We start from the raw sequence: 11,597 nt of genomic DNA on the forward strand, positions 1-11,597 counted from the left end.
TTATTAAGGAGAATAAATAAAGGAATCAAAGTCAATTGCATGGTAAAAAAAGAGGCTGCTATAATTCAGTAGCAAAAATTGTTCAAACAAGCCCAGATCCATGTAAATAATCAGGCTGATTTTTCCAACTGGCAACCTCCTCCCTTATAATGTCTCCCTTTGAGGCAGGTATCAAAACCACTATGATATTTAACCACAAAGCGGGGATGAAGCTCACAGGACAATTGCATCCCTGGGGAAAACCGTCCTCCTACAGCTGGATCTGTGTCCATACAACCTATGTAACACTTGGGCCTCTTCAGCTGAGTACACTTCCCATATTGCAAAAGGCCATAAACTGCTCTATCAGCTGCCACCTTAGCAATATTCAGGGCTAAATCCAGCAATATATGTAGGCACACCACATACAACATGTCCTGGTGCTGAGGCTCCCTGTATAGGTTCCTCAATCAAGGGATCCACAAACACTGTGAAAGATGTGTCCAAAAGAATCTCCTGAAATGGCAACTGAACCACGCACTTTTTTCTGCCCCAGATCCTAGACAAAATACTGAAGCAAAACACCTTCCAATATGCTTCAAGGGACCTCAGGAGGCTTCTCCTTTGCTACAAGGGTCCCCTGGTTATGGTTACTTCATGTTATGGTTACAGTTATTTCATGTCACCGGGAACTTGCACCTAAATAAAACTGTAAAATGGGCAGGAGTCTTTGAAGGTCTTTCATAGGCAAGTGCTCTACCAGCCTAACAAAGAAAAGGACATAAGAAGTACCTCTGCCTGTAATCAGTTTAAAAAAACCCACCCAGTAGATACAACACCAGGGAGCCCATAGCTGTTCGTGTTGTTTTGGTGTGCTCTGTTAATGCTGTGCATGGCACTTCGGAGTAGCTCTTTATTCAGCTTCTTGTCATCTGAAAAAGAGAATACTTCAGTACATTTTTAATGAATTTTCTGTAGTTTGAAATTAAATTTTCTCAGTTCAGAAAGTAAAAAAATCTCCACAGAGCAAACAGAAAAAGTTGCATAGGAAACAGCCAAAACTGTAATAAATACCAGTGAGTATGCTTGGACACATTCCCCATCGTAGAATGCCTTTGGCATCTTCTCCCAATAGCTTCTCCAACGAGATTTCTTTCATACCATCCTTCCGGGCAGTAGAGTAACTCCTGTCCAAAGACACTAAAGCCAGCTCAGCAATACAGACAAGTCTCCTACTCCTCTTAAATACTACCCTTCAGCACCACTTTCCAACAAAATTGAAACATAAGTCTTTGATATATTAAATAATTTTAGTTGTCTTAATCGTGTCAACTCCTGCCTTTATCTTCCCTCACCTAAAAACCTCAGGTTGTGACCAGTTTCTTCCCGCTCTCACACTGGGACTACCCTTCACCCCACCTCTTGAATTTCTCCTCCAGCCTCACTCAGCTGTGCTCTCTGCCAGGGTGAAGTCAATACAGCTGTGGGTCCCTGCCTGTCATCCTGACAGGACACTTGCTGGCATGAGCTATGAAAAGCCACGTGGGTTACATCCAGCCTGTTCCCAGGCGTTCCTTCACTTATACCTGCAGCTGTCATCTGGTTTGGTTTCTCAGACTAAACCAGATGACCATTACTCTTACCATCTCAGATGATCTAAGAGGCTGATTTGGTTTTATCCATTCCAGGTCAGAGCTTGCTCAGTAGATGAACAGTGATACTTAACTTTTGAAATCAGGACTTTTCATTCAAATAATGCCATACTTACCCATGGCTTCTCCAAGGCCATTCCAACAGAGCATCCCAGAACACATCTGTGAGGCTGAGCCCTGCAGAAAGGAAGGAGGAAAAGGGCAGAGGAGACAGGCAGACAAAGAGCTGGAACCTGACTTCTCCAACCAAGTCCTCCTCAGTCGTGCTTTTTCTCTTATGAGAAGTACTAAGCGCTACTTATAACAGGAGAATATTTTAATGGGAGTTGAGAGCACCCATTCCCAGCTCAATCTCAGCTTTTTCACAGGCCCACAGAGAGACCACTCACACAGCAAACCCAGGCTCAATTCTCTTCTTCGGCTCAGACTGAAGATAAACCTACAGCAGAGGTTTCACGCTCCTAACTACCAGGAACTACTAGTGCTCTCAAGAAACACTAATCACACTCAAGCCTTGCACCCCAAGAGATATGAATAACGAATTTAGCAGGTACTTTACACCAGCCCAGAGTGAAGTCCCTAATGGCTTTCAGCTTGCAGAGTGACTCCCTCTTATGCCACCAGCAGACAGAGCACTGACTTGCACAACACCCGATCCCAGCACCTGCTGAAGTCAATGGCAACTTTCCTCAGGTGCCAAACAGGCCTCACTCCCTGCCTAATCAATATGAGTGCCGTTAATAAGATGTGGGGGTTGCATCATGCCACGCATCATTAAGCCAAAGAGGCACCACATCTGACTAATTTGTGCATCAAGCTTAAAAAGTACACCCACAGAAACCAGGAGAAAGGGATGTAGAGTCTCCCTAATCTACGAACTAGCTGTGGTTGTCAAACACAGCAGATTTCTTGGCGTCAACATCCGTGCCTGAAGCAAGCAGCAATTACAGCACTTCGCAGCGCTGTAAGCCATCCTGACAGCTCACATCTCAGCCTGCAAAAAGATTTGATGGTCCTGGCCACACTTTAGCAAAAAGAAATGAGGGTGCCCCACTCCCTGTCTTGCACAGGCCACCGCACATACTGAAATGATTTCTCCATACATCTCTCTCTACACGTATTTATTGCTAGGTATTTTTCGTCCTTACTGAAACACAATTTTTGCAAGTTTATGCCTATTAATCCATGGATTTTTTTTTACCAGGCCCAAGCACAGAATATTAGAAAATCACTTCAGGTCACGTAATGAAGTAGAGCAGCCGAGAGCTGGCTTGTTGGCAGGTAAGGCAAGGAGTAGGTGCTGTTACATTACCTTAAGGGAATTAAAAAAAAAAAAAAAAAAATAATAAAGTGGGCACTGTCAGTATGTGTGCTATTTTTTTTCTGCTGTTGTGAGAGAGGCAAGGTAATTTATTTAGCTTTTAGCTTGTTAACATTGTGAGACACATCTTGACAACAATACATCAGGAGACTGGTGTGCCACCTTATTAAGGGAAATAAAAAAAAAAAAAAAAAGATAATAAAGTGGGCACTGTCAGTATGTGTGCTATTTTTTTTCTGCTGTTGTGAGAGAGGCAAGGTAATTTATTTAGCTTTTAGCTTGTTAACATTGTGAGACACATCTTGACAACAATACATCAGGAGACTGGTGTGCCACCTTAATAAATTATACAACAGATTATCATTCATCATATTGCTGTTGAAACCCATCCCTTTATCTGTTCGTATATAAAGCATCAGGTTGACTGAATAATTTAGCTAACATCAATGTTCCAGCAATAACTGCAGGAGGATCCATATCAAAGAAGTTTACTACACTCCTTCCTTTTCCTGCTTCAGGCCACAATTAGAAAGACAACTGTTTAAGAACTCTCACAATTGTATTTTATTTGACATCAGCAATATACACTGGAGTATAATAGGAACAATTTTTTGCACAATTTTTCTTGCAAGATGGATTTATTTTCCAAATACATAGATGTTCATAATACAGGAAGGTAACAGTTAAGCTGCACAATAGCAAAACAAATTGACAGCTATCAAACCACCTTTTAAGTTTGTTAGTATAGTCAGGTGACCAGCATTGAATATATGCATTCAAATAATTTAGTTAACCTCTGATTCTTCCAATCTTCCCAGCCACATTGTTCCATGCAACAAAAATGTGCACGAAGAATAGTGTAAAAGAATTCAACTCCAAGGCTTCCCTTGCTTTGATTTCCTTTCAGTTTTTCCCCATGTATGAGTCAATACAAAGGGATAAACATCAGAATTTGGCATGGCACAGAAACTCTTGCAACATGCATCTAGGACAGTCACATATTGCAGAAGTAGTGAGTTACTGACAGAGAAGTTAGGGGATTTAGGACTTTCCTAAGAGGGTGTTAAAGAAGCATTTCTACTATGCTGCTTTAGTGTGTATTTTCTGCATGCCACAGCTTTTACAGAAAACAAAGATAAAAATACTTCAGAAAGCTTCGTAATTTTCACCGGGATTCCTCCTTTACAACGTCAAAACTTAAACCCAAATGCTTTGGTTGCAATGGACAGGGCTTCACAGGAAAAGAAAAGCTTACAATTAATTAAGATACCAATGAATACCATCTTCTTCCTTTTTACATTTTTCAGCTTAAAAATGGCACACAGCTATAGCAGCTGCTGCATGCCACGTAGAAATTCCCCTTTTCTTTTGGTTCCTCGGGTGGTACAGCTATTACACTTTGAATTAACACAGAAGTTAGCATCTCCCCAGCCTGCCTCTCTGACCAGTGCGAGCTGAGGGAGCGAGAGGAAGGATGTTCCACATCATTTGTCAGATGGACTGATTGTAACAGCTCACAGAAGCACCTCAGCAATTTGGAATATCAGAACTGGCAGGTTTGGCACAGGGACGGTAGGTAAAGGTGAGGAGAAACGCAGAAACTCGAGGCAACTAGTAGATGCCTTACTTACTTATTACCAGCAAGTGAATACTTTGTCTGCCGCCAGGCTTTTAACATAATGTCACTGCTCTGGATATTTGCCAGCAATACAACGTTCTTCACATACTTTGGAGTCAAATGGTCCTTGCCACAGCAGCAGAGAGCACGAGCGGGCTGGCAGTGCTAGAGCTCACCCAGAAAAATCTTACAAACCAGAAAACCGCTTGTCTGCTCGACAGCTGACTCGTAATTTGAGCATCCGAAGTGATTTATGCCACTGCACTAACACTGGATCTCGAAACACACACAGTGATCTTTAAAGACCACTGTGTCAGTACTCCCAACGCAGCACCTCGATGCTCCACCCTTGGGTTTAATCTGGGCACGCACCCTCTCCCTGCCCGGGCTCTGCCATCCCTCCTGGTGATGCTCAGCGCAGAGATCCCACAGCCAAGGGGAAGGTGTGTGGAACCCACACCGTCCCAGCAGCTGCCACCCCCCCAGCTCAGCCCTAAGGCGAGGGAGCAAAGCCAGGGACAGGTCCAGAATGAATCAAAACGGTGCAAAAGTAGCAGGACACGCTAAAGCGGGTTTTAAATTGTACACTAGGGGGGTTTTAAATAGCTAATGAGCAGCTCTTCAGCCTAATTCAACTCTCACGTCCTACCTCAGCAAAATGCCTAATGGTCTCCAGCTTCAGCTGTTCCTACCCAGAACTGAGATACTTTCTCCCACTAACAGACTGCTCCACCAGGACTAAGTTTAGACCTACGAGACCACACTCAGCAAGGCCGGCACTGACTGAGTGCCCTCCTGACTGGACTGATGAACTGAAGCTAAAAATTCCTAAGCCTTATTGGAAAAGGCATTGCCTTCTGCACTTCCCCCAGGGCACAGCAATAGGAAAACCTGGAAGCCTATAGGGAGGCTGTTAACTCACGTAATTAGTAAGATCAATTGATAGCATGCAGATCAGAGGTGGTCTTTTCTTTTACTCTCATATTTTCTCTTACCTGAGTTCACTGTATTTATGCATATGGCGTCCAGATAGGAAGTGAGAAGTAGCCTCTTTAAATTGCTCTACAAAATTCTTCCACTTTCTCTTTATATATGATCTTTACATTCTCCGAAGAAAAAAAAAATACAATCCATGTGTTTATGAAATGGCTAGTGCATGGCTATGCATCTTTCCCACCATAACAGGTATTAACTAGCTTAACAGAAAAAATAACAAGTACATTCATTGTGTTTCACCTTCCTAAGTGAAATGGATACAGACAAAATTCACATTTTCAGTACAGAGAAAATATTTTGATAAACTACAGCTTGTTTAAAAAGTTGTAACTAAATACTCTCCAAATGAGAGATTTTATTTGAAAACAGGAGCTGTCTTTTTCATTACCCTAGAGATTCTCCTGAAGTTAGCTTAGGACTGTTTGCTACCTTCCCAAAGTTTGCAACAGGGGTTGTGATTTCCATGTGTGCAAGTGAGGAAACCTCTTTTAAAAATAAAATAAAATAAATAAAACTAGAAAAAAAAAAGCTTGATTTTTTTCTTCATAAATACACAACAAAACAGAGAAATAAGCATCAGAGAGAAACACCTTTGTTTAAGCTATGTTAGAAGTGACAGGGGCATAATAACTATACTCACAAAAAAACAGAGATGCAATTCTGCTTCTGGGAAAACCCACGAACTGCTGGGAAGTGCTTCAGGAGCAGAGTCTGCATGGCTGGACACATTTTACGACTGCAGGGCAACCGCAATCACCGCAGAGACGGCGGGTGCTCAGCAGGCAGCAGCACGAAGCATGCCTTTCCATTACCCTACACACACTTGTCGCTCCCACCTCTCCCCGCATCAGCACATTTAGCAGATGTGCAAGAAGACAAGACAAGACAACCCACCTTGATCCTCCTTTGGGCTGCTCGGTGCTGTTACCATGAATATCAGCAGTGCTGAGCTGAAGGAGGAGTTTTCTTCAGCTTCACCCTGCCCTATTTTGCACTCCAAGAAACCATTTTCCATCCCACCCCCAGTGCTCCGAGGGGCCCGAAGCCCCCCGGTAGAGCTGGGATGCACAGCACCGAGGAGGCCTCCCAGCTGGCAGCAGCTGTGAGCTCACATCTTCCCAGTGTTATAGCCACAGCATCAGAAACCTTAGAGCAGATTAACTGTGCTGATCCTCGGGCAGGACTCGCAGTCGGTGTTGAATTCCACATCATGCTCAGCTGGTGCCCAAGCTGCCTACTCGGAAAGGAGTTCAGGGGGCATTTTCATAAGTGGCTGAATCCAATGTAAGAGCTGCACTGTCTCACCCTCCTTCCACCCCTCTACTTCCAACCAGAGAATCCTACCTTCTCCCACATGAGCAGCACAACAGCTCTCAGGCAGCCAAAAGATGCTACAAAAGATGGTACAAAAGCATCTTTGCCTCTCATGGGGTCCACCCCATGGGAGTGCTAAGGCTGGGGATAAACATTTTTGGCCACTTCTACTTTAAATGCAGCCCCAGCCCACAAGCCATAGCACTAACTGGATTATCAGAAACGCTCTCCACTAGAAAGCTCCCATAAATTCAGGTACCAGGAATGAAGACTTCAGATTTAGTAGGAAGGTATGACACTTCCAGAAGAACTTTTTTCTTGTGCTTTTTTTTTTTTTTCTTCCCCTCTCTCTTTCTATAACTGAACTAAATCAGAGGCAGCAATCTCTATATTCAGTCTCTTAAACGTAAAGCAAGGTAAATGCCAAAGGTCCTGAAGTGCTTCATTACTGAAAAATAAATATATGGAGTCCCAGAAAAAATAAAAACAAAACTGTTGCTGTTTACAATTTTGGTTGAGAAATGCTCTAAGACAGAGGGAACCAGTAATACTTAATAAAACTCAGTCCTTTTCCCTTACTATGCTGTCTCCTAATTCTTCCTGACTGATGACAAAAATACCCTTTTTTAATGAAAACAACTTCAATGGAACAGAAATGTTTCTAAGAGGACATTAGCAACTTATTTTCTTTATTACTTTCTCATTATACTTATAATGAAGAAATAATTATTTCTAGGCTGTTTCCTGCCAGATGCTGTTCTAGTACCTCTAATAGGACACATCTTAAAATAACTGCTTGGTAGCAAGAAACTAAATATTTCATCCTTACTCATGTTTTCCCTTCTCCTCCTTTGCTCTCTCTTAAATAACTTTATTGATTTGGGCTCTTTCATAAATTTTGACCTGCTTATAGTTTTTTTCTCCATTATTTGTCATTGATGTAATTCCCAAAATCACCTCTGTGGAGGAAAAAATGACTATGGAAGGCACCTGAGGTTCAAAAAAGCCTGTGAGCACCTCTGTTTTAATGCCAGTGGAGGCAGCATGAAGATCCTCAGGCTGTGGTTTCACACCAGCTTTAACCCAGCTCAAAAGATCAGTCCCAGCCTCCTCACCACCTCCTTTGTACCAGCACTAAGACCAGGAGCCAGATCAGAGAACTACTGGCTACCAGCCAGCCAAAAGACGGAAAGACAAATTGCTTTTTAGCTAGACAAGTTATTTCAGCCAGCTCACCATGGCCAGGCAAAGCAGGACACCAAGGAAGAAGGTGGGAGTGCTACATTCAGCAGTAATACAGTTTTACAGTGGAGTAATCATGGTCTTAAAAAAAAAAAAAACAAACCAAAAACATGGATTCTGCTTGTGGTCTGTCGGGAGCAGCGTGCTTAAGAGATTGGCAGGACATAAACCAGCCCCAATCCAGAAGCCTTTTAGAGCAAACAGGTCCTGCGTCCTGTCCTGCCTAATATACTTCATTAGCCCTTCAAACATGGGTTAAATATTCAAGGCCAGGATTTTGCACAAGTGGATTCATTTCCAGCGTGAACGTGCTGGTGGTATTGATCTGCAAAGCCACACATCTATGAAACAAAATGATATTATCATGTCATCTCAAATGCCTCAAATCTCCACTGCTCGCCTGGTGCCAGAGAATGTTGCCACAAATTAATAAAAAATGAAATGCATGTACATACAGAATCATCTATTTATGTAAAATATGTCATTATTCATTTGACGACCCAGGACAGTCTAGCAGAACAGGAGATTTTCAAGCTTGCAAATGTAAAGCAGACTGTGAAGTTACTGCTAGCAATAAGGTTAACTACCTGATACTTTGAAAGCACTTTGAAGAAATACTTGTACATGTTCTGGACTTCTGAGTCCTCCATCCCTGAGCACCTATACTTACCATGGAGATGAGCCACTGGCACAAGATGATAAGGCAAGACAAAGCACTACTTGACTGAATTTTGTAATGCATCGAGCTCAGAAGTCCTGCTGAGTGCTTCATACTGTCACCTGCGTCTTCTACCAACTTCAAGTTACATTTTTTCCAAGGATAAATACATTTTCACAAAGAATGATTATTTCTTTAAATGCTTCTTTATGCCATGAGATCATCCGTAGAGTGCCATGTCAGTTAACAGCAACGTGGATGCAACATTCACAAAACCACACAGCAAAATTTGAAGATCAACAACAGCAGGACCACCAGCAGAAAATAACCCAGATGTCTGTCCTAGTTGAAGGTCAATTTAGTAGTATAGTATTTTCCTCATGATTTTTTTTTCTTGAAAATTGAGATATGAAGATAATAACTAAAAAAATACCTCACACTGTGCTTTCCATCCAGAAAGGTACTCTTTGAAAACAAGACTGCTTAAAGTGTGTCTTGAGTCTGCCTCCCTTACAATTCAGGGAATTCATGTTATTTTAATGTAGTTTATATATATATATATGTATGGAGATAGATATAAATACATAATCCAGGCTGTGATCACGTTAGTAATTTGAAATTTTAAATGCTAAAACTATGCTATTATTTAAAACGAGCATTCAATAATTGATGGGAGCTTGGATGGTTTTCTAAAAAGGGAATCTCCAAGGCTTTTTATTTTTGCTGCTGTTATTTTTATTTTAAAGGAGCCAACACACTCTCAGTTTCTCTTGCACAAGAAAGTGAAAATAGAACTATGACCAAAAAAAAGGTAATGAACCTCAGTGGGTAGTAACTGGTTTGCTTTGAAGTCCTGTCTATTGGAATAATGTAAAAAGCATAAGAAAGTCTAAGAGATAGCTGTAGATGCACTAAGTTACAGACTAGAAGTCAATGCTAGTCAATTCTCAAATAAATACCTACATTTTCTAATTCATGGGAAAACAAAGTATATTTCACAAATTCTACCAATTTTACAATAATTGCATTTTTCATTTTCTCCAGTTAAGAACACAGTACGTAACATTAGCAAAGAGAGATGTTTTCAGAGTGCTCTATACTTCACACTACTCTCACTTGCTCGGGATGCAGTAAAAAACTTTCTTGTAGAGTCTGATTTACTCAGAATGCGTTGAAACTGCCCATGATCCTCATATTCTCAAAAAAAAAAAAGCTACATCTTGACTCTGAGGAGAGACCTACAAATGAAGACTGTACAAATTAATGCATATCAGACTCTTCCAAAATGGTGCATTTTTTTCTTCAAGTAAACGTCCTGTTTAAAGGGCACTGAAGTCAATGAAAAACACATACTGATTTCAATGGATACCAGCACAGGTCTTCACAACAATATAAATATAGGTAACTTACCTTGGAGTCACACAGTAAAGGAAATTTAAGGTCTTGACAAAAAATTATAATTGGGGAGAAAAGATGTTATTGGTTTTTTGCCAGCTGTCTGTATTGCAATTCACACCAGTGTCAGCCACAACACTCACCAGTCAAGTCCTACTGGCAAGTCCCAGGAAAAACTCACCGAAACTTCTTTCCTCCAAAATCTTTTGGGTCAAGCAAAAGTTATGGAGCCCAGTGTGCAAAGTTGCTGATCTACCATGCCAGATCTCTTGGAAGCTTTTGGGATTTTGGGGAAGAGTGTGCTACAGCAGAAACTGTGCTCCAGCCTCTCCCACTGAGAAAGATTCTCCTAGGAATTCCCCTAGGGGAAAATGTCCCAGGTGGACAATATGTGTCTCTTACACAATCTGTGCCGTCATTTCTTCCATTCTGGCCTTCCCTCCACTTCCAATAGCACAAGGGAGATGGGAACATTAGGCCTTGGGTAAACTGGATAAATAGACACAGCATGGCACACAGTCGCTGTGCTACAGCATAAGGTACGATGCGGCCAAGCGACATACAGGAGGTAGGCAAGAAAGTGGAAGGAGACAGAACTCTGTGCATAATGAAAAGCTGAGTTCCTTCACCCTTCTGTAGAAATACTGGTTAAAACCTATTAAATACGGTTATCTGGTTTCCCCAATTTTTTGCAAGATCCATCCTGAATGATGAAAATGGTGAGATGCCAAAGGCTATACTTGAACACTCTGTAATCAATATCTTTTAGTTCCTGTTAACAAGAAAGCTCTAGTCACGTTCCTTATTAAATTATTTACCACCTTCATTCAATTGTCATGTGTTCTACTTGCCTGACTGCATGGTAATGGAGAGCAGATGACTAAACAGTTTACAAAATCTACCTTTTCCCCTCAAAAAACGTGTAGGAAAATAAATGCTCCACTGATAGCCATTTGACGGAGACAAGTCCATTTTACAGGAGGACAAACAGACTCCAGTTCTGCTGGTGAGCTCTTAGAGCTCAGGTCACCATGAGGAGCTGGGGTCTAGGTTTGCCTCCTTCCTTGACTTCATTATTTTTGCAATTTGCCTTGCTCACGGCTGACTATAAAATATACTCTGGTTCCCGTGAAGACAACCTTTCTGAACAGCATTTTTAACTGTTTTTCTCAAGTGACTGTGTTACTGTTTGGGGCTGCATCACTGCAATCTGTGGGAGTTTTGCTGTTGGTAACAATGTCTCCGAGGAAACAGCAGTCAGTGGAGATCTGTCTCTGTTTCCTGATAAGGTTTTTTGGCTTTCTATCCAGTTTCCTTTCCTGTTCATAGAGATGACTATCTGAAGTGTTTGGTTCGTTTTAAATCACTATGGTACTGTCAAAAAAAAAAAAAGAAAAAAAAAGAAAAAAAAGAAAGATTGTT

At 41.5% G+C, this 11,597-nt stretch overlaps 1 protein-coding gene across 1 annotated transcript in view; it reads right to left on the bottom strand.

Moving 5' to 3' along the window:
* Positions 1 to 3,492: 3,492 nt before the first annotated feature.
* The window catches only part of GABRA4 (gamma-aminobutyric acid (GABA) A receptor, alpha 4), a 49,615-nt gene continuing 41,510 nt past the window's right edge, over positions 3,493 to 11,597 (bottom strand). The window contains exon 8 of the mRNA XM_014962311.1: positions 3,493 to 5,565. The gene's annotated coding sequence lies outside the window, so the exon portion shown is untranslated. The remainder of the gene's footprint in view (positions 5,566 to 11,597) is intronic.

Source organism: Calidris pugnax, unplaced genomic scaffold (assembly GCF_001431845.1).
Source record: "Calidris pugnax isolate Ruff unplaced genomic scaffold, ASM143184v1 scaffold806, whole genome shotgun sequence".
In the NCBI taxonomy this organism is placed as follows: Eukaryota; Metazoa; Chordata; class Aves; order Charadriiformes; family Scolopacidae; genus Calidris; species Calidris pugnax.